The 24819-nt window shown below is 39.0% G+C and overlaps 1 pseudogene; it reads left to right on the top strand.

Annotated features, from left to right (window-relative positions):
- The first annotated feature begins 210 nt into the window (after nt 1–210).
- LOC127666620 (ornithine decarboxylase-like) lies at nt 211–1622 on the top strand (annotated as a pseudogene).
- Nucleotides 1623–24819: the final 23197 nt, after the last annotated feature.

Genomic DNA, 24819 nt, shown 5'->3' with positions numbered 1-24819 from the left:
CTGAGGCAGACTGGACAAGGCTGCTGATGGAGGGGGAGGCAGGCGGATGGCTCTAAGGGGTTCGGTGTCAGCCAGTCACCTACACTGTGCTGTGAGTGTTTCCACCGCTCCAAGGAGACAGCATTCAGAGTTCTTGGATAATTTGGCCTTGTAAGGAGCTATCGATAATTTAATTCCATCTTCAGGTTTTCTGCAGGCACATCAAGAACTATGAGCAGCTTTACTAAAGAAGGGCTTGACCGCTATCTCCTCGATGAAAGCTTCACTGACATTCTGGACCAAAAAAAAAAATCAATGATGCCTCTTCCACTAATTGTAAGGATGCTTTCTAAAGAGACATTCTAAAGAAGCACCTGAGGTGGCTAAAAGCTCTTCCCTGTATCCGTCCCTTTTACGCGGTCAAATGTAATGACAGCAGAGTCATAGTGAGCACCGTAGCTGCTATTAAGACAGGATTTGACTGTGTAAGCAAGACTAACATACAGTTGGTTCAGGGGCTTGGGGCGCCTCCAGAGAAGATCATCTATGCAAGTCCTTGTAAACAAGTGTCTCCAGTCAAGTACACTGCCAGTACCAGAGTCCAGATGAAGGCTTTTGACAGTGAATTTGAATTGATGAAAGTCGCCAGAGCACATCCAAAGGCAAAGTTGGTTTTGCAGATTGCCACTGATGATTCCTAAGCACTTTGTCGCCTCAGTGTTAAGTTTGGAGCCACACTCAAAACCAGCAGGCTTCTCTTGGAACAGGCAAAAGAGCTAAATATTGACGTCATTGGTGTCAGCTTCCATGTGGGCAATGGTTGTACTGACCCTGAGATCTTCATGCAGGCAGTGTCAGATGCCCACTGTGTGTTTTAGGAACAGAAGTTCGTTTCAGCTTGATATTGGTATTGGTATTGATATTGATATTGATATTGATATTGATATCTGCTTTATATTCATGGTAGCTTTCCTGGATCTGAAGATCCAAAGCTTAAATTTGAAGAGATCACCAGTATGATCAACCCCGCTCTGGACAAGTACTTCCCATCAGATTCTGGAGTGAGAATCATAGCTGAGCCAGGCAGATACTATGTCGCGTCAGCTTTCACACTTGCAGTCAACATCATTGCCAAAAAGACTGTGTTAAAGGAACAGGCTGGCTCTGATGATGAAGACAAGTCCAATGAGGAAACCTTCATGTATTATGTGAATGATGGAGTATGTGGATCATTTAACTGCATTCTTTATGATCATGCACATGTGAAGGCCCTGCTGCAGAAGAGACCCAAGCCATATCAGCAGTATTACTCATCCAGCATCTGGGGACCAACATGTGGTGACCTTAATGGGGTTGTTGAGCGCTGTAACCTGCCTGAAATGCATGTAGGTGATTAGATGCTATTTACGAACATGGGTGCATACACTGTTGCTGCTGGTTTTACTTTCAATGGGTTCCAGAAGCCAAGCATCTGCTACATAATGTCACGGCAAAATGTGGCAATTCATGAAGCAGATCCAGACACATGGCTTCTCACCAGAAGTGGAGGAGCAGGATGTTGGCACTCTGCCCATATCTTGTGCCCACAAGAGCAGGATGGACCGTCACCTCCAACCTGTGCTTCTGCTAGGATCAATGTGTAAATGCCATTCTTGTAGCTCTTACCTGCAAGTTTAACTTGAATTAAGGCATTTGAGAAGAACATGTAACTTAATTACTGCTAGTTTGGAATGTCTTTGTAAGAGTAGGGTTGGGTCCAGTGTAGTATGGAAGGCTGGGATATGGGGAGGGGGGTGTCACACTTACTGTGTTCCTATGGAAACTTTGAATATTTGTTTTATATGGATTTTTATTCACTTTTCAGACATGATACTAGCGTGTGCCCCTCAGCAGCTGAGCAAGCATTTGTAGCTTGTACATTGGCAGAATGGGCCAAAAGCTTATGTTATGAACCATTTTGGAAATAATGTATCTTGAAATAATTGGGCAGCAGGGAATGTTTGCAAGTATCCCTTAAAGAAGGCACACACTTCTGCAAAGGCTGCTATATCACAGCAGTGAGTCTAGCCCAGCACAGTAAAAAGGCAAGGTGGGTGACACAAAGTTGTGCCCTCTCTCTGTATAGCATCAGTCTGCTTAGCCCATTCCAAGTGGGTGCAGTTGGCTGTGAACTTTAGTGCCCAGAGTCTGCTGGTAAGGAATATCATCTGCCTAGTAGCATGGCATGGGTATTTCCTAGGGAGGGCATCTGAGGTTCTTTGAACCTTGCCTGCAGAAACCCTGGCTGTTCCCTCAACCCTTGATTTAACCTGCATCACCACCTGATAACAGTTGGAACTACCATGCAGCATTTGGCCATTAACTTCCTGTAATAAATTCAAAAACAGAAAAAAAGATACAGAAAAATATTACAGGTTTTGTTTTTGACACTTTAACACATTTTGGAGTAGTGTCCAAAGTTTTCAGAGCTCAATGCTTAAAGGAGAAGCCTACAATAGCACTACTTTCATCTACATAAAAGAAAATAATTGTGTTTCATTATTCACTGGGTCATACAATTTAGTCAATTAAAAAAAAAAGAAAAACAAACAAACAAACAAAACCTTCAAGGAAGATTTTAAATGAAATCACATAGCAGTGTTACCTGAATTAATACTAGCAATATACTTTGTTCATAATTGGGTCAAATGACTGTCACAAAATATCCAGTAGAAGCAACTGAAGGAGAGGAAGGAGTTATTTTGACACACAGCTTCAGTCCATGGTTTCTGGTTTCATTGCTGTGATCCTTGATGTTAAAGAGAAAGAACATCACTATGGTGGGAGCACATTGAAGAAGAGACTATTCAAATTATTGTGGCCGAAAGGCAAGAGAGAGGAGGGAGCAGATGTGTGGTGTTTCATCTCCATGGTCAACTTGTCTAGATTTAGAACTCCTGGGAGACAAGTCTCTGGTGTGACTGTGGCAACTATCTGAATTAATTGAGATGGTAAGATCTCCCCACTGTGGATAATGACATTCCCTCAGCAGGGATACTAGACTTGTATGGAAAGGAGAAAAGGAACTTAGCACAAGTGTTAATGACTTTCCCTTCTTCACTGTGGCTGGAATGTGGCAGCTGCTCAGGATTCTGCAGCTATGCCTTCTCCTCCCTCCATAAATTTCCTTCTCTTCTATTCCTCTCTTTGGGGTATTTTAACATAGCAACAAGCAAAGTAGCTAAGATGAGCCATATGCTTTAGGGACATCTCTAGGGAGATGCTTCCTTCCTTCAGTGAAGCCCTAGTTCCTGAAATTGCTAGTACCTCCCGAAACAGAACCACTAGCTTAGGGACCAAGAGTTCTCGACACATGAGGCAATAGGGTGGTGGGGCATTTCAAACTCAAACCATAAGGATCCCATTTTCTGAGTTTCACTGAATTAAAAATCCAAAAAATTATAGGTATGATTATATTTTCTCACTAAAGCTGCTTTAGCTCTATTAACTATTCCTAATGTTTTTGAGGACAGCCTGGTCTACAGAGTGAGTTCCAGGACAGCCATGGCTATACAGAGAAACGCTGTCTGGAAAAAACCAAATCCAAAAAACCAAAAAAAAAAAAAAAAAAAAAAAAAAAAAAAAAAAAAAGAAAATAAATTTCTCACTCACATAATATGTTCTGAATAGGGTCTCCTCCCAATTCTGTCATAGATCCCTTTCATCCAAACTCATCCCCATCTCATAAAAAACAAAAACAAAAACAAAACTGTCACATTAGAGTTGGATGAGTCAAATGAAGACATGGAAAAGAGCACAAGAAAAGGCAAATTATTAGAGGCCTAACTCAGTCTTAGGCCACACTAACATGGCATCCAGGGAGTTTCACCTCATGGCTTGACATACGGTACTTCAGTTATTCTGAAAATAGTCACAAGATCAAATTTCTCTAGACTTGTAAAGCATAGGATCATTTATATAAAAACAATGTGTATTAGTTTATAAAATGGTGCAAAAGTTGCCTGGAATACTTTAATCCTAGAACTAGGGAAGCAGAGGTAGAATGTTCTGTGTGAGTCTAAGGCCAGTCTGTTTTACATAATGAGCTCCAGGTCAAGAAGAGCTACATACTGAGTCCCTGTCTCAAACAAACAAACAAACAAACAAACAAGAAAAAACCTAATACAAGCAAAATTTATTATTATTTTAGTATATTTGATTTGGAGAGAATATTAATTAAGCTCAGATTGCATGCTTACTATTTTATAATTACATTATTTGCTTCTGAGTAGAAATTTTCTGTAGTGTCTTTTTCAAAGCTAAAGAAAGGAAGCTGGCTATGGAAAATAGGCTTTGAAGTGCTGCTTACAGTTCAGTTCTCCTTTCACAGAATTCCTGAGGCTTACTAGCAGCACTGGTGAGAAAACAGGAACAGGCATCCAATCCTTAGAAAATTGCTCTGGAACCCTTTCCTTGGGAATGCTTTCCAATTAGAAGCATTCTTGTAGTGTTTGCATATAAAAAATCATGTAAGGACAGAACAATGAAAAAGAAAAGAGAAAGAGAAAAAGTTCATACAAACTCCAGACAATTAATGAAAAGGTGAAGTATCTAAAGGTATGTGCTTTTTACTCTGTCCACACTGAGCTATTGCTCAAAGATCATTTATAACAGCAGGTCCTCAATTTCTAGGACTACCAAAGCTGCTGAAATTCTCTTGGTATGATGAATTCAATCAAGAAACTGCACAAAAGACTGCTCTGCAGACCTCTGTACATGAGTCTCTCCATGAGAGAGTTGTACTTCTAGGAACGCTTTCACTTCGAGGCTCTGAAGTGACATCTCATCTGTCTCTCTAATAACTTTCCTGAGCAGACCTGCTGGGAGCTTACAGGGCACTATATCAGTGGGGCAGCTGGGACAGGATCCTTCTGGTTACTGTCTGTGCCTGCTAGCCAGGGCTATTCCATAGCCCTCTGTACACAGATCCCACTGGTCTCCCAGGAGTGCTGACATAGGCTTACTGTCCTACAGGACAGAAAACCTCCAGCCAGAGACAGCAAGACCAACTCACAACTTAAGTAACCAGATGGTGAAAGGCAAACACAAGAACCCTAAAAACAGAAACTGAGGCTACTTAGCAATATCAGAACCCAGTTCCCCCAACACAGCAAGTCCAGGACACCCTAACACATCAGAAAAGCAAGATTTGCATTTAAAATTGCATCTCAAGTAACTGATAGAGGACTTTAAGAAGGACATGAAAAGCAACCTTAAAGAAACACAGGAGAACCCAGATAAAAAGGTAGAAGTCCTTAAAGAGGAAACAGAAAAATCCCTTAAAGAACTACAGGAAAACACAGCCAAACAGATGAAGGAATTGAAAAAAACCATCCAGGATCTAAAACTGAAAGTTGAAAGAATAAAGAAAACAAAAAGGGAGACAGACAACTCTAGACATAGAAAGCTAGGAAAGAGATCAGGAGTCATACAAGCAAGCATCATCAACAGAATCCAAGAGATAATAGAGAGACTCTCAGGTGCAGAAGATACCATAGAAAGCATTAATACAACAGTTAAAGAAAATGAAAAATGCAAAAGTCTCCTGACACATATCATGCAGAAAATTCAAGACAAAATGAGAAGACCAAGTCTAAGGATTATAGGTATAGAAGAGAGTGAAGATTTCCAACTTAAAGAGCCAATAAATGTCTTCAATAAAATTATAGAAGAAAACTTTCCTAACTTAAAGAAAGAGATGCTCATAAACATGTAAGAAGCCCACAGAACTCCAAATAGACTTGAACAGGAAAGAAATTTCCTTAAATCACACAATTATCCAAACACCAAATGCACTAAACAAAGAAAGAATATTAAAAGCAGTAAAGGAAAAACATCAAGTAACATATAAAGGCAGACCTATCACAATTACACCAGACTTCTCACCACAAACTATGAAAGCTAAAAAATCTTGGGCAGATGTCATACAGACAATAAGTGAACATAAATGCCAGCTCAGAATAATATACCAGGCAAAACTCTCAATTACCATAGACAGAGAAAACAAGATATTCCATGACTAATCCAAATTATACAATGTCTTTCCACAACCTAGCTCTACAAAAGATAATAGGTGGAAAATAACAACATAAGGAGGAAAACTACACCCTAGAAAAAGCAAGAAGGTAATATTTCAGCAAAACCAAAATAAAACAGCCACACAAACATAATTCCACCTCTGATAGCAAAATAACTGGAAGTAACAATAACCTTTTCTTAATCTCTTGACATCAATGGGCTCAATTCCCCAATAAAAAGACATATACTAACAGACTGGATACATAAAGAGGACCCAACATTGTGCTGCATACATGATACATACCTCAGTGACAAAGATAGTCAATACCTCAAAGTCAAAGGTTGGAAAATAGTTTTCCAAGCAAATGGTCCCAAGAAATAAGCTGGAGTAGCCATTCTAATATCAAATAAAATTAACATGAAACCAAAAGTTATCAAAAAAGATAAGGAAGGACACTTCATACGTGTCAAAGGAAAAATCTACCAAGAAGAACTCTCATTTCTGTACATCTATATGAAAGGGCTTAAGCAAAACCCACGGTGTTTCTCATCCGAAGTCTTGGCACCAATGAGAGGGCTTAAAAAGAGGAGGATGGGGGATTAAGGGAGTGTGGCACGGCAGCGTGGGGAAGCGGATGCCCAGGCAGGCCCTTGCCTGGGCACCTCTGCCCCCTGAGGGACCACACACACACAGGCATGGTATAGAATAGAGTTTATTCAGAGTAGGAGATGGGAGTTAGTGGTAGAGAAAGGGAGAAAGAGAGAGAGAGAGAGAGAGAGAGAGAGAGAGAGAGAGAGAGAGAGAGAGAGAGAGAGTAGAGAAGTGGAGTGGAGGCCGGCCATGACCACGTGGGGGGAAGGAGGAGGAGAGCCCAAGGGGAAGAGAGGTGAGAGTATGCAGGAGAGCAGAGAGCAAAGAGGGAGAGGAGGGGGCAAGTAGCCCCTCTTATAGTGGGCCAGATCTCTGGGGCAGGGCATACCTGGCTATTGCCAGGTAGGTGTGGGGTGGAACTCAGACGAAACACCAACACTATACTCCAAAGAAAAGGGTACCCACATTGATGAAAGAAATTTTAGTAAAGCTCAGAACACACACTGCACCCCACACAATAACAGTGGGAGAATATAACAGCCTACTCTCACCAATGAACAGATCATAGAAACAGAAACTAAAGAGAGAAAGTTGAAACTAAGTGAAGTTATGAACCAAATGGTTCTAACAGATATTTATAGGACATCTCATACTAAAGAAAAAAAAATACCTTCTTTTAAGCACCTCATGGTACCTTCTCCAAAACTGATCATATAATTGGTCACAAAAGAGGCCTCAACAGATACAAGAAGATTGAAATAATCTCATACAACCTATCAGATCACCATGCTCTAAGGCTGGTCTTAATTTTCAACAAAAACAATGGAAAACACACACACACATGGAAGCTGAACAATGTCCTATTCATGAACAATGCTCTACTCAATAATACCTTTTTCAAGGAAGAAATAAAGAAATTAATTTTTTTTTAGAATTTAATAAAAATGAACACATATACCAATAAAAAAATGAACACATATCATACCAAAACATGGGATACAATGAAAGCAGTGGTAAGAGGAAAAACTCATACCCCTAAGCGCCTCCATAAAGAGACTGGAGAGAGCTTACACTAACAGCTTGACAGACACCTGAAAGCTATAGAACAAAAAGAATACACCTAAGAGGAGTAGACAGAAGGAAATAATCAAACTCAGGACTGAAATCAACCAAATAGAAACAATTATACAAAGAATCAACAAAACCAGGAGCTCATTCTTTAAGAAAATTAACAAGATAGGTAATCCCTTAGCCAGACTAACCAGAGGGCACAGCGACAGTACCCAAATCAATAAAATCAGAAATGAATGGGAGACATAATGGAAAGAATAAAAATTAGAAAAGCATCAGATCCTACTTCAAAAGGTTATAGTCAACAAAATTGGAAAATCTGGATGAAATGGAAATTTTTCTAGAGATATAATAGGAGCCAAAGTTAAAACAGTATCAAATAAACTATTTAAACAGACCCATAACCCCTGAGGAAATAGAACCAGTCATTAACAATATCCCAACAACAACAACAACAACAACAACAACAACAAAAAGGACCAGATGGGTTTAGTGGGGAATTCTATCAGCTCTTCAAAGAAGACCTGATACCAATACTCTTAAACTATTCCACAAAATAGAAACTAAAGGAACACTACCCAATTCATTCTATGAAGCCACAGTCACACTTGTACCTAAACCAAACAAAGACCAAACAAAGAAAGAAAATTTCAGACCAGTTTCCCTTATGAACATTGATGCAAAAATACTCCATAAAATTATAGCAACCTGAATCCAAGAACACATCAAAATGATCATCCACCATGATCAAGTAGGCTTCATCACAGGGATGCAGTACAATATATGGAAATATATCAACATAATCCACTACAGAGACAAATTCAAAGAAAAAAATCACAGGATCAGTTTGATAAATGCTGAAAAGCATTTGACAAAATTCAACATCCCTTCATGTTAAGTCTTGGAAAGACCAGGAATTCAAGGCCCATACCTTAACATAGTAAAAACAATATACAGCAAACCAGTATACAACATCAAAATAAATGAAGAGAAACTTGAAGCAATCCCACTAAAATAGGGGAAAAGATAGAGCTGCCCACTCTCTCCCTATCTATTTAGTATAGTACTTAAAGTTCTATCTAGAGCAATTAGACAACAAAAGGAGATTAAAGGGATACAATTTGGAAAGGAAGAAGTCAAAATACAATTATTTGCAGATGATATGATCATATACTTAAGTGACACCAAAAATTTCACCGAAGAAATCCTAAAACTGATCAACCTCAGCAAAGTGGCTAGATATACAATTAACACAAATCAGTAGCCTTCCTCTACTCAAAGGAAAAACAGGCTGAGAAACAAATTAGGGAAATGACACCCTTCACAATAGTCACAAATAATATTACATACCTTGGTGTGACTCTAATCATGCAAGTGAAAAATCTCTATGACAAGAACTTCAAGTCTCTGAAGAAAGAAATCGAAGATCTCAGAAGATGGAAAGATCTCCCATGCTCATGGATTGACAGGATTAATATAGTAAAAATGGTGATCTTGCCTAAAGCAATCTACATATTCAATGTAATCCCCACCAAAATTTTAAATCAATTCTCCATAGAGCTAAAAAGAGCAATCAGCAAATTCATTTGGAATAACAAAAATCCAGTATAGTGAAAACTATTCTCAACAACAAAAGAACTTCTGGGGGATTCACCATCCATGATGTCAAGCTGTATTATAGAGCAGTTGTGATAAATACTGTATGATATTGGTGCAGAGACAGGCAGGGAGATCAATGGAATAGAATTAAAGACACAGAAATGAAACCATACACCTATGGTCACTTGATATTTGACCAAAGAGTTAAAAACATCCAGTGAAAAAAGCATTTTTAACAAATGGTCCTAGGTAACTTGGTGGCTAGCATGTAGAAAAATGCAAATCAACTCATACTTATCTTCTTGTACAAGACTCAAGTTCAAGTGGACCAAGAACCCCCACATAAAACTAGATACACTAAAAGTTATAGAGGTGAAAGTGGAGAAGAACCTCGAACACATGGGCATAGGGAAAAATTTCCAGAACAGACTACCTATGCTCTAAGATCAAGAATCAACAAATGAGACCACATAAAGTTGCAAAGCTTCTGTAAGGCAAAAGACTGTCAATAGAACAAAATGGCAACCAACAGCCTGAGAAAAGATCTTTACCAATCCTAGAGAGCTAATATCCAATATATATAAAGAACTCAAGAAGTTAGACTCCAGAGAATCAAAAACCCCCAATAAATAATAAGGTACAGAGATAAAGAAAGAATTTTCAGCTGTGTAATATTTTATGGCTGAGAAGCACCTAAAGAAATGTTTAACATCCTTAGCCATCTGGGAAATGCAAATCAAAACAACCCTGGTATTTTACCTCAGAGCAATCAGAATTGCTAAAATCAAAAACTCAGTTGACAGCAGATACTGGAGAGGATTTGGAGAAAGAGGAACAATCTTCCATTCCTGGTGGGATTACAAGCTGGTAAAAACACTCTGGAAATCAGTTTGGTGTGTCCTCAGAACATTAGGCATAGTCCTACGTGAGGATCCAGCTATACCACTCCTGGACATAAAATCAGAAGATGCTCCAACATGTAATAAGGACATATGCTAAACTATGTTCATGGAAGCCTAATTTATAATAACCACAAGCTGGAAAGAACCCAGATGTCCTTCAACAGAGAAATGGATACAAAAAAATGTGGTACATTTGCACAATGGAATTTACCCAGCTATTTAAAATGATGAATCCATGAAGTTCTTAGATAAATGGATGGAACTAGAAAATATCATCCTGAGTGAGGTAACCCAATCACAAAAGAACACACATGGTATGCTCTCACAGATAAGTGGATATTAGCCCAAAAGCCCTGAATACTCAAGATGTAAATCACAGACCACATGAAGCTAAAAAGGAAGGAAGACCAAAGTGTGGATGTTCCCCTTCTTAGAAAGGGGAACAAAATGCTCACAGGAGCAAATATGGAGACAATGTGTAGAGTAGAGACTGAGGGAAAGGCCATGGAGAGACTGTTTTACCTGGGGATTTATCTCATAAACTGTCAGCAAACCCTGACACTATTGTGGATGCCAAGAAATGCGTGCCAATAGCATCTTGATATGGCTACCTCCTGAGAGGCATATCAGGTGCCTTACACCTATAGAGGTGGATGCTCATAGCCAACCACTGAACTGAGTGCTGGGTCCCCAATGGAGGCGTTAGAGAAAGGACTGAAAGAGCTTAAGGGGTTTGCAACCTCATAGGAAGAACCATAATATCAACCAACCAGACTCCCCAGTGTGCCTAGGAACTAAGCCATCAACCACGGGGTACACATGGCTCCAGCTGCATATATATATGACAGATGACTGCTTTGTCAGGCATCAATGGGAGGAGAGGTCCTATGAAGGCTTGATAGATGACCCAGTGTAGGGGAATCCACGGTGGGAGGTGGAATTGGGGTGGGTGAAGAAACACCCTTATAGAAGCATGAGGCAGGAGGATGGGATAGGGGTTTTCTGGGAGGTAAGGAAACTGAGAAGGGGGATAACATTTGAAATGAAAATAAAAAATAAAAAATAAAAAATATCAAAGAAAAGAAAAACAAACTGCACAAACCCAATACTTGCTAAAAATTTATTATTTGGGCCACCATCTTTGCTCCTATGACTGAGCAGATAGGTGAAGCCAGGGACACAGGACACTTGAATGTAAGATCCTTGGGACATGGCCTGCTAGGGCCCCACATGCACCCAGGAGCTGGGCAGTGCTGCCACAGCCTTCTGTGCACCTATCCTGCTGAGGGAACATCTGCTCTGCAGGGAGTCCAGCAATTAGAGGTGAGGCCACCCTCAGGGAGGAAGCTTGCACTGGTGAGTCCATCTGACCCAGCAGAGCAGAGGATCCATCTGGAGGCCTCTGGCTGGAGCCTTCCAGTTGCCACCTCTGGATTGGGAGCAGCCTGGGCCACTCACCCCATCCCCAAGCAGTGCAGAGGGCCAGTGACACATCAAGAGGCAGGCTGCAGGGAGGCAGCTTGCACGGGTGAGTCATGCATTAAAAACAAGACCAACTAATATGAGTGAGATCTAGATGGCAAAAGGCAAATGTAGAATGTTACTAACAGAAATCAAGGCAATATGGCAGCATCTGAAAGCAATTCTCCATTAACAGCAAGTCCTGGATACCCCAACACACCAGAAAAACAAGATTTGGATTTAAAATCACTAGTCATTATGCTGTTACAAGAACACATGAGGACATAAATAAATATCTTCAAGAAATTCAGGAGAAAAATAATCAAAAGCTAGAAGCACTTACAAGGGAAACACAAAAATCACTTAAAGAAATTCAGGAGAATATGGGTTAAAAGATAGTAGCCAATAAGGAGGAAATGCAAAAATCACTTGAAATACAGGAGAACATTGATCAACAGGCAGAAGTCATGAAAGAGGAAACACAAAAATCTCTTAAAGAATTACAGGAAAACACAAACAAGCAGGTGAAGTAACTGAGAAAAACCACGCAGGATCTAAAAATAGAAGTAGAAACAACTAGGAAATCATGAAGGGAGACAACTTTGGAGATAGAAAAACATGGGAAGAAATCAGGGGCCATAGATGCAAATATAAACAACAGAATACAAGAGATAGAAGAAAGAATTTCAGATGCCGAAAATACCATAGAAACCACAGACTCAACAGTCAAAGAAAATGCAAAATGCAAAAAGCTTGTAACCCAAAACATCCAGGAAATCCAGGACACAATGAAAAGGCCAAACCTAAGGATTATAGGCATAGATGAGAGTGAAGATTTACAACTTAAAGGGCCAGAAAATATCTTCAATAAAATTATGGAAGAAAACTTCCCTAATCTAAAGAGAGATGTGCCCATGAATATACAAGAAGTCTACAGAACTCCAAACAGACTGGACCAGAACAGAAATATACTCCATCACATAAAAACCAAAACCCCAAATGTACTAAACAAAGAAAGAATATTAAAGGCAGTAAGAGAAAGAGGCCAAGAAACATATAAAGGAAGACCTCTCAGAATCACACCAGACTTCTCACCAGACAATATGAAAGCTAGAAGATCCTGGGCAGATCTCATAGAGACTCTAAGAGAAAACAAATGCCAGCCAAAACTACTATACCCAGCAAAACTTTCAATCACCATAAATGGGGAAACCAAGATATTTCATGACAAAACCAAGTTTACCCAATATCTTAGTACAAACTCAGTCCTACAAAGGTTAATAGGAGGAAAACACCAATACAAGGAGGTAAACGTCACCCTGGAAAAAGCAAGATAGTAACCTTCCTTCATCAAACCCAAAAGAAGATAACCAATCAAATATAAAAGATAACATCAAAAGTGACAGAAAGTAATAGTCACTATTCCTTAATATCTCTTAACATCAATGGACTTAATTCCCCAATAAAAAGACATAGACTAACCGACTGAATATGTAAACAGGATTCTACATTTTGCTGCATATAGGAAACACACCTAAGTGTCAAAGACAAACACTACCTTAGATTAAAAGGCTGGAAGACAATTTTATAAGCAAATGGTCTCAGGAAACAAGCCAGAGTAGCCATTCTAATATCAGATAAAATTGACATTCAACCTAAAGTCATCAAAAGAGACATTGAGGGACACTTCTTGGGTTTGATGAAGGAAGGTTACTATCTTGCTTTTTCCAGGGTGACGTTTACCTCCTTGTATTGGTGTTTTCCTCCTATTAACCTTTGTAGGACTGAGTTTGTACTAAGATATTGGGTAAACTTGGTTTTGTCATGAAATATCTTGGTTTCCCCATTTATGGTGATTGAAAGTTTTGCTGGGTATCAGATAAAATTGACATTCAACCTAAAGTCATCAAAAGAGACATTGAGGGACACCATGAAGAACTCTCAATCCTGATCATCTATGCTCCAAATGCAAAGGCACCCGCATTAATAAAAGAAACTGTACTAAAGCTCAAAGCACGCATTGCACCTAACACAATAATTGTGGGTGACTTCAACACTGCATTTCCCTCAATGGACTGATCAGGAAAACAGAAACTAAACAGGGACACAGTGAAATTAATTGAAGCTTTGGACCAATTATATTTGACAGATATATATAGAACATTTCACCCTATAGCAAAAGAATATACCTTTTTCTCAGCACCTCTTGGTACCTTCTCCAAAATCAAACATATGATTGGTCACAAGACAGATCTCAACAAATATAAGATCGAAATAATCCCATGCCTCCTATCAGATCACTATGAAGTTAAGAGTAGTCTTCAATGGCAACAAAAACAACAGAAAGCCCACATACACATGGAAACTGAACAATACTCAATGATAACCTGGTCAAGGAAGAAATAAAGAAAGAAATTAAAGACTTTTTAGAACACAATGAAAATGAAAACACAACATACCCAAATCTATGGGACACAATGAAAGCAGTGCTAAGAGGAAAACTCATAGCCTTGAGTGCCTCCAAAAAGAAAATGGAGAGAGCATACACTAGCAGTTTAATGACACATCTGAAAGCCCTGGAGTAAAAAGAAGCAAATTCACCCAGGAGGAGTAGAAGGCAGGAAATCATCAAACTCAGTGCTGAAATCAATCAAGTAGAAACTAGGAGAACCATAAAAAGAATCAACAAAACCAGGAGCTGGTTCTTTGAGAAAATCAACAAGATAGATAAACCCTTAGCCAGTCTAACCAAAGGGCACAGAGACAGTATACAGATTAACAAACTTAGAAATGAAAATGGAGATATAACAACAGAAACTGAGGAAATTCAAAAAAAATCATCAGATCTTACTACCAAAGCCTATACTCAACACAACTGGAGAATTTGGAGGAAATGGACAATTTCCAAGACAGATACCAAACACCAAAATTAAATCAGGATCAAACAGATCATCTAAACAGCCCCATAACCCCTAAAGAAATAAAGGGGGTCATAGAAAGTCTCCCAACCAAAAAAAAGCACAGGGCCAGATGGCTTCAGTGCAAATTTCTATCAGACCTTCAAAGAAGACCTAACACCAATACTCTTCAAACTGTTCCACAAAATAGAAACAGAAGGAACACTACCCAACTTGTTCTACAAAGTCACAATTGCACTGACACCAATACCACACAAAGATCCAACAAAGAAAGAGAACTTTAGGCCAATTTCCCTTATGAATATCGATGCAAAAATGCTCAATAAAATTCTTGCCAACCGAATCCAAGAACACATCAAAACGATCATCCACCACGATCAAGTGGGCTTCATCCCAGGGATGCAAGGATGGTTCAATATAAGGAAATCCATCAATGCAATCTACTACATAAGCAAACTCAAAGAAAAAAAACACATGGTCATTTCATTAGATGCTGAAAAATCATTTGACAAAATTCAGCATCCATTCATGCTAAACGTCTTGGAAAGAACAGGAGTTCAAGGCCCATATCTAAACATAATTAAAGCAATATACAGCAAACCAGTAGCCAATATCAAACTAAATGGAGAGAAACTTGAAGCAATCCCACTAAAATCAGGGACTAGACAAGGCTGCCCCCCCTCTCTCTCCATATCTTTTCAATATAGTACTTGAAGTTCTAGCTGGAGCAATTAGACAACAAAAGGAGGTTAAAGGGATACAAATGGGAAAGGAAGAAGTTAAATTATCAGTATTTGCAGATGACGTGATAGTATACTTAAGTGACCCAAAAAACTACACCAGAGAACTCCTACAGCTGATAAACAACTTCAGCAAAGTGGCTGGTTATAAAATCAACTCAAGCACATCAGTTGCCTTCCTATACTCAAAGAATAAGCAGGCTGAGAAAGAAGTTAGGAAAATGACACCATTCACAATAGCCACAAACAATATAAAGTATCTTGGTGTGACCCTAACCAAACAAGTGAAAGATCTATACAACAAGAACTTCAGGTCTCTGAAGAAGGAAATCGAAGAAGACCTCAGAAACTGGAAAAATCTTCCATGCTTGTGGATTGGCATGATTAATGTAGTTAAAATGGCCATCTTACCAAAAGCAATATACAGATTCAATGCAATCCCCATCAAAATCCCAACTCAGTTCTTCACAGAGTTAGGAAAAGCAATTCTCAAATTTATCTGGAATAACAAAAAACCCAGGATAGCTAAAACTATTCTCAACAGTAAAAGAACTTCTGGGAGAATTAGTATCCCAGACCTCAAGCAATACTACACTACTTTAATACTAGTGTTAAAAACAGCATGGTATTGGCACAGGGACAGGCAAGTGGACCAATGGCATAGAATTGAAGACCCAGAAATGAATCCACACACCCATGGTCACTTGATCTTCAACAAAGGAGTGGAAAACATCCAGTGGGAAAAAGATAGCCTTTTCAACAAATGGTTCTTGTTCAACCGGAGGTCAGCATGCAGGAGAATGCAAATTGATCCATTCTTATCTCATTGTCCTAAGTTCAACTCCAAGTGGATCAATGACCGCCACATAAAACCAGACACACTGAAATTAATAGAAAAGAAACTGGGGACAACCCTTGAGGATATGGGCTCAGGGGAAAAGTTCCTGAACAGAACACCAATAGCTTATGCTCTAAGATCAAGAATTGACAAATGGGATCTCATAAAATTACAAAGTTTCTGTAAGGCAAAGGACACTGTCAAAAGGACAAAATGGCAACCAACAAATTGGGAAAAGATCTTCACCAACCTTACATCTGATAGAGGGCTAATATCCAATATATACAAAGAACTCAAGAAGTTAGACCCCAGGGAACCAAATAACCCTATTAAAAATGGGGAGCAGATCTAAACAAAGAATTTTCACCTGAAGAACTTCGGATGGCTGAGAAGCACCTTAAGAAATGCTCAACATCATTAGCCATTGGGGAAATGCAAATCAAAACAACCCTGAGATTTCACCTCACACCAGTCAGAATGGCTATGGTTAAAAACTCAGGAGACAGCAGGTGTCACCTGCACCGAGGATCTGGGAATCCCCACAGCACTATGTGCAAAGGGATAGCCAATCACCCAGGGGTGCTGAGATAGGCTTGCAGGCACACAGGAGGGACAAGCACCAGCCAGTGACAGCAAGAACAACTAACAACAGAGATAAACAGATGGCAAAAGGCAAGAGTAGGAATGTTGCTAACAGAAATCAAGGCAATATGGCACCATCCAAACTCAATTCTCCCACACAGCAAGTCCTGGATACCCCATCCCACCAGGAAAGGAAGATTTGGATTTAAAATCATAACTCATGATCCTGTTACAAGGCTTCAAGGATATAAATAATCCCTTTAAATACAGTAGACCACACGTAAACAGGGAGAAGCCCTTAAAGAACTACAGGAAAACACAACAAAACAGGTAAAGGAATTGAACAAAACCATACAGGATCTAAAAATGGAGGTAGAAACAATAAAGAAATCACAAAGGAAAATAACTCTGGAAATAAAAAACCTAGGAAAGAAGTCAGGAGTCATGCATTCAAGCATCAACAACAGAATACAAGAGATAGAAGAGAAAATCTCAGATGCAGAAGATACCATAGAAAGCATTGATACAACAGTTAAAGAAAATGAAAAATGCAAAAACCTCCTGACACAAAACATGCAGGAAATCCTGGACAAAATGAGAAGACCAAACATAGGTATAGAAGAGAGTGAAGATTTCCAACTTAAAGGGCCAGTAAACGTCTTCAACAAAATTATATAAGAAAACTTCCCTAACCTAAAGAAAGAGATGCCCATGAACATACAAGAAGCCTACAGAACTCCAAATAGATTTTACCAGAAAAAAAATTCTTCCCCTCACATAATAATTAAAACACCAAATGTACTAAACAAAGAAAGAATATTAAAAGGAGTAAGGGGAAAAGGCCAAGTAACATATAAAGGTAGACCTATCAGAATTATACCACACTTCTCACTAGAGACTATGAAAGCCAGAAGAGCCTGGGCAGATATCATGCAGACCCTAAGGGAACACAAATGCCAACCCAGACTGCTATATACAGCAAATCTCTTAATTACCATAGATGGAGAAACCAAAGTATTTTATGACAAAAACAAATTTACACAGTACCTTTCCACAAATCCGGCCCTTCAAAGGATAATGAATGGATAACACCAACAAAAGGAGGGAAACTACACACGAGAAAAAGCAAGAAATTAATTATCTTTCAACAAACATAAAAGAAGATAATCACACAAACATAAAAATTACATCAAAAATAGCAGGAAGCAACAATCACTATTCATTAGTATCTCTTCACATCAATGGACTCAATTCCCCAATAAAAAGTCATAGACTATCAGACTGGATACATAAACAGGACCCAACATTGTGTTGCATACAGAAAACACATCTCAGTGTCAAAGACAAACACTACCTCAGAGTAAAAGGCTGGAAAACAGTTTTCCAAACAAATGGTTCAGGGAAACAAGCTGGAGTAGCCATTCTAATATCCAATAAAATAGACTTTCAACCAAAAGTCATCAAAAAAGACACAGAAGGACATTTTATACTCATCAAAGGAAAAATCTTCAAAGAAGAAATGTCAGTTCTGAACATCTATGTTCAATATTCAAGGGCACCTTCATTCTTTAAAAAACAAAAAAAAACAAAAAACAAAACAAACAAACAAAAAAAAACTTTACTAAAGATTAAAGTACACATCGCACCACACACAATAATTGTGGGTGACTTCAACACGCCACTCTCCTCAATGGACAGATCAGGGAAACACAAACTAAACAGAGATACAGTGAAACTAACAGAAATTTTGGACCAAATAGATTTAATAGATATGTATAGATCATTTCATCCTAAATCAAAAGAATATACCTTCTTCTCAACACCTCATGGTACCTTCTCCAAAACTGACCATATAATTGGTCACAAAACAGATCTCAACTGATATAAGAAGATCAAACTAATTTCATGATTGGTGATTCAGTCAGACTCTAAGGACAGGTCATTGTTGAAAATATTGGCTACTCTTATAAATAATAGAAACATCATATCACATACTACTACATTTTCTGTCCCTCTCTCTAGAGGCACATCCTCTTCAAAAACACCCTACCAGATCTTTAACTTGTTTTCTGATACAGGGAGCAGGAAAGGATGCTTCTCTAAAATAGTTCTCAGAGCCTATCCACGCTCTTTGTCCCTCCAAAACATTATCCTATCTCTGTTAGACAGATTTGGGGAATCATTATTTATTTCAGCTTCCTGACAGAAGCTAGAAACTACGCAAGGGGTATTCAAAACATTTTATTCATTCATTCATTCATTCATTCATTCATTTATTTATTTATTTATTTATTTATTTATTTATTATTTTCTATATTCTTTGTTTACATTCCAAATGATTTTCCCTTTCCCGGATCCCCCCTCCCCATAAGTTCCATAAGCCCTCTTCCCTCAGTCAGTTCCCCAATCAACACACTCCCACTTCTCTGCCCTGTTAATCCCCTACAATGATGCATCAAGCCTTTCCAGGACCAGGGCCCTCTCCTTCCTTCTTCTTGGGAATGATTGATATGCGAGTTGTGTCTTGGATATTCAGAGCTTCTCGGCAAATATCCACTTAACAGTGAATGCATTCGATGTGTGTCCTTTTGTGAATGAGTTACCTCTCTTAGGATGATATTTTCCAGTTCCAACCATTTGCCTAAGAATTTCATGAATTTGTCGTTTTTAATTGCTGAGTAGTATTCTATGGTTTAAATATACCACATTTTCTGTATCCATTCCTCCATTGAGAGACATCTGGGTTCTTTCCAGCTTCTGCCGATGATAAATAAGGCTGCTATGACCATAGTGAACATAGTCCCTGGCATGCAATAAGGAATATGTGTCCATATTACATGCCAGGGAATCCTCTGGGTATATGCCCAGGAGTGGTATAGCAGGGTCCTCCGGAAGTGTCATGCCCAGTTTTCTGAGGAACTGCCAGACTGATTTCCAGAATGGTTGTACCAACTTGCATTCCCACCAGCAGTGGAGGAATGTTCCTCTTTGTCCACATCCTTGCCAACACCTGCTGTCTCCTGAGTTTTTAACCTTAGCCATTCTGACTGTTATGAGGTGAAATCTCAGGGTCATTTTGATTTGCATTTCCCTAATGACTAATGATGTTGAACATTTCTTAAGGAGCTTCTCATCCATTCGAAGTTCTTCAGATGAAAATTATTTAGCTCTGCACCCCATTTTTAATAGGGTTATTTGGTTCTGGAGTCTAACTTCTTGAGTTCTTTGTATATCTTGGATATTAGCCCTCTGTCAGATATAAGGTTGGTGAAGATCTTTTCCCAATTTGTTGGTTGCCATTTTGTCCTTTTGACAGTGTCCTTCACCTAACAGAAACTGTAATCTTATGAGGTCCCATTTGTCAAATCTTGATTGCCAGGAGCCATCCTCACTTCGATCTCAATGCCAAGAACTCTCCATACCAGGAGCCATCCCCACCTGGCTCTCAATGCCAGGAGACCTCGATACCAGGAGTCATTCTCACTTAGATCTCCATGCCAGGAACTATTCCTACATAAATCTCAAAACCCCCTCCTTTTGAAGTTCATCTGTGGATAGGTTACTATAGCAACCCCCTTTCCACTTCACCTCCTCATGACCCCCTTTTATCATGCCAAAATTCCAGCAGTAATAACGAGCTTTACCAGAAATTATGAGAAACTATTTCTTAGAAATGATGCCAACCCCTTGAGCTTGTTCCCCCTTTACCCCTCCCAAACCTTGTAAGCTTCCCTTTATGTTGACTTGTGTAAAAATTAAAATTTGACAGCTTTATTGGAGTTAGACTTGCTGTCAGTCTCTCTTTATGTCTCTGTCCCATCGCCTTTCTTTTAGGTAGCTCCAGGAACCTGTTGCCTGTCCTGCGGGTCGGGACACTTGATCTTAGAGCATGTTACTGGTGTTCTGTTCAGGAACTTTTCCCCTGTGTCCACGTCCTCAAGGGTCTTCCCCAGTTTCTTTTCTATTAGTTTCAGTGTGTCAGGTTTTATGTGGAGGTCATTGATCCACTTGGAGTTGAGCTTAGTACAAGGAGATAAGAGTGGATCAATTTGCATTCTTCTGCATGCTAACCTAGAGTTGAACCATCACTATTTTGTGAAAAGGCTATCTTTTTTTCCACTGGATGGTTTCAGCTCCTTTGTTGAAGGTCAAGTGACCATAAGTATGTGGCTTCATTTCTGGGTCTTCAATCTTGATCTACTTGCTTGTCACTGTACCAGTACCATGCAGTTTTTAACACTATTGCTCTGTGGTACTGCTTGAGGTCTGGGATACTGATTCACCCAGAAGTTCTTTTACCTTTGAGAATAGTTTTAGCTATCCTGGGTTTTTTGTTATTCCACATGAATTTGAGAATTGCTCTTTCTAACTCTATGAAGAACTGAATTGGGATTTTGATGGGGATTGCATTGAATCTGAACATTTTAGAATGTAGTCATTTACCCCTTCCCATTGTATCAGTCAGATGCTGGTTGGGGCTCTCTGAGGACAGCCATGCTAGACTCCTGTCTGTAAGCCCAGTAGTGGTGTCAGGCCTTCTTCCACCCATACCACCACCACCTGCCACCAGGTGGATCCCAGGTTAGGCCAGTCTCTTCTCCATTTTTGTCCCCCCTACAGTTCTTTTAAACAAGAACAGTTCTGGGTCAGAAATTAGGAGTGCAGTTTGTCCTCCGATTGAGGCCCTATCTATCTACTGGAGGTGGACTCTTCGAGGTTCCTCTCCCCACTGTTGGGCAAGTTGGCTAAGGACATGGGCACAGTGATTCCTGAGAATCTCTCACCTCCCAGGTCTCTAGGAATTTCTAGAGATTTGCCCTACCTTCCACCCCCAGAGGCTGCATATTTTTGTTCATTCTCCTGGAAATCTGGGCTTCAATCCTGTACCCCCAATACCTGATCCTATTCCCTCTTTCTGATCTTCCTCCTATCTCCCACATATATCCCTTCTTCCTTCCCACTTTACACCAATCAAAATAGCTAAAATCAAAAACTCAAGTGACAGCACATGCTGTTGAGGATGTGAAGAAAGAGGAATACTCCTCCAGTGTTGGTGGGATTTCAAACTCATATGACCACTCTGAAAATCAATCTTTTTCTTCCTCAGAAAATTGGAAATAGTTCTACGTGATGATCCAGCTATACCACTCCTGGGCATATACCCAAAATATGCTCCACCATACCACAAGAACATGCGCTGTACTATGTTCATAGCAGTGTTATTTGTAATAGACAGTTGACCCTCATCTGAAGAATGGATTGAGAAAATGTGGTTATTTTACACAATTGAATAATATTCAGCTATTTAAAATGAGGACTTCATGAATTTTTCAGGTAAATGGATGGAACTAGTAAATATCATCCTGAATAAGGTAACCCAGACCCAAAAGGACATACATGCATGGTATGTATTCACCAATAAGTGAATATTAGTCAAAAGTTCAAAACACCTAGGATACAACCTAGTAAGAAATTTAACAAGCAGGAAGGCCAAAGTGAGGATACTTCAATTCCATTTACAAGGGAGAACAAAATAATCATGTCTTGAAGGCTCTTTCTCAATTTCTCTTCAATTAGATTCAGTGTTTCTGTTTTTATGTTGAGGTCCTTGATCCATTTGGGCTTGAGCTTTGTCAAAGATGATAAATAGGGATCTATGTTCATTTTTCTACATGCAGACCACCAGTTAGACAAGCACAATTAGTTGAGGATGCTTTCTTTTACCCACTGTATGCTTTGCTTCTTTGTCAAAGATCAAGTATCCATAGGTATGTGGGTTATTTCTAGGTTTTCAATTCTATTCCATTGATCAACCTGTCTGTCTCTGTAACAACACTACTATTGTGCCCCCCCATCCCACCCCCAGCCATTGAGTGGGAAATTCAGAAGTTGGCACCAGGACTGCTCACCTTGGAACTCTTGGACCAAGGTGAAGTCCATTATTCTTCAATGATGCACTTCCTTAGAGGAACCAGCCACCTGCTGAGCAAACAAATTTGGTTTGAAGACAAGTTCCCAGCCTTTGGGGAAGGGTTTTCCCCCCACATTTAAATTTGAAGCTCCCCATTAAACGTTGAACCTTGATCAGAAAAACTTTGTCTTCACTTCTTAGCTCTCTTACCCTCCTGTCCTTTCTATTTCAGCCCCAGTTTTCCTTTCAGGTGACTATGCTTCCCCATAGCTGTAGGCAATAACAGGTATTTGTTGTTATTACAGCTTGAAGTCAGGGATGGTGATTTCCACAGAAGATCTTTTATTGTTGAAATTGTTTTAGTTATCTTGGATTTTTTCCATATGAAGTTGAGAATGTCTGTCAGAAATTGTGTTGGAATTTTGATCAGTCTTGCATTGAATCTGTGGATTACTTCAGGTAAATTGTCCATTTTCACTACATTAATCCCATCAATCCATGAACATGGGTGATGTTTTCATCTTCTGAGTTCTTCTTTGATTTCTTTCTGTGGGGATTTCAAGCTCTTGTCACCTGCTTGGTAAGCATTACACCAAGATATTTTATTCTATTTGTGGCTATGGTAAAGAGTGTTATTTTCTGAATTTCTTTCTCAGGCTGCTTATCATTTTTATAAAGGAAGACTACTGATTTATTTGAGGTAATTTTATATCTAGCTACTTTGCTAAAGTTGTTTATCACCTGTAGGAGTTCTCTGGGAGAATGTTGAGGGTCACTAATATATGCTATCAAAGTATCAAACAGAGATACTTTGACTTCTTCCTTTCCAATTTGTATTTCCTTGATTTCCTTTTGTTATCTATTTGCTTTAGCTAATACTTCAAGTACTATATTAAATAGACAGAGAGTAGGCAGCCTTGTCCCTGATTTTAGTGAGATTGTTTCAAGTTTCTCTTCATTTCATTTGATGTTGGCTGTGGGTTTGCTATATATTGCTTTTGTTATGATTGAGTATGTGCAATAAATTTCTGTTCATTCCTTGACTTTTAACATGAAAGGGTTTTGCATTTTGTCAAAGGCTTTCTCAGCATCTAATGAGATGGTCCTGTGACATTTTTCCTTAATTTTATTTATCTAGCATATTACATTGATGGATTTTTATATATTGAACAATCCCTGCATGCCTGGGGTGGAACCTACTTGATCATGGTGAATGATGGCTCTGATGTGTTCTTTGATTCGGTTTGTGAAAATTTTATGAAATATTTTTGCATTGATGTTCACAAGTCAAAGTAGCCTAAAGTTCTCTTTCTTTATAGAGTTTTGTGTGGTTTACGTATCAGGGCAGCTAGGGTTTCATAGAATGAAGTAGGTGGTATTCCTTCTATTTCTATTTGGTGGGGTAGTTTGAGGAGTCTTGGTATTAGCCCTTTTTGAAAGTCTGATAACATTATGGATGTTAAAACAGGATCAGATAAACCATCTAAATAATCCCATAAATTTTGAGGAAACAGAAGCAGTTATTAACTCTCACAACCAATAAAAGCCCAGGACCAGATGAGTTTAGAGGGAATTCTACCAGATGTTCAAAGAAAACTGACACTCTTCAAACTATTCCACAATATAGAAACATAAAAAACACTACCTATCTCATTCTATGAAGCCACAATAAAACTTATACCTAAACCAAACAAAGACCAACCAAGGAAAGAGAACTTCAACCAATTTCCCTTATAAACACTAATGCAAAAATACTCAATAAAATTCTTGTCAACCAAATGAAGAACACATCGAAACAATCATTCACCATGATTAAGTGAGCTTTATCCCAGGGATGCAGGGATGGTTCAATATATTGAAATCTATCAATGTAATCCATTACATAAACAAACTCAAGGAAAAATACCACATGGTCATTTCATTAGATGCTAAAAAAGCATTTGACAAAATTCATCATCCCTTCATGTTAAAAGTCTTAACTTAAAAGGAAGTAACATGAATTCAAGGCCCATTCCTAAACATAGCAAGAGCAATATACATCAATCTAGAAGACAGCATCAAACTAAGTGGAGAGAAACTTGAAGCAATCCTACTTAAATCAGGGACTAGACAAGGCTGCCCTCTCTCTCTCTCTCCATATCTATCCAATATAGTATTTGAAGTTCTAGC

Source organism: Apodemus sylvaticus, chromosome 16 (genome assembly GCF_947179515.1).
Source record: "Apodemus sylvaticus chromosome 16, mApoSyl1.1, whole genome shotgun sequence".
Taxonomy (NCBI): domain Eukaryota; kingdom Metazoa; phylum Chordata; class Mammalia; order Rodentia; family Muridae; genus Apodemus; species Apodemus sylvaticus.
This window is presented reverse-complemented; position numbering and strand designations above follow the sequence as displayed.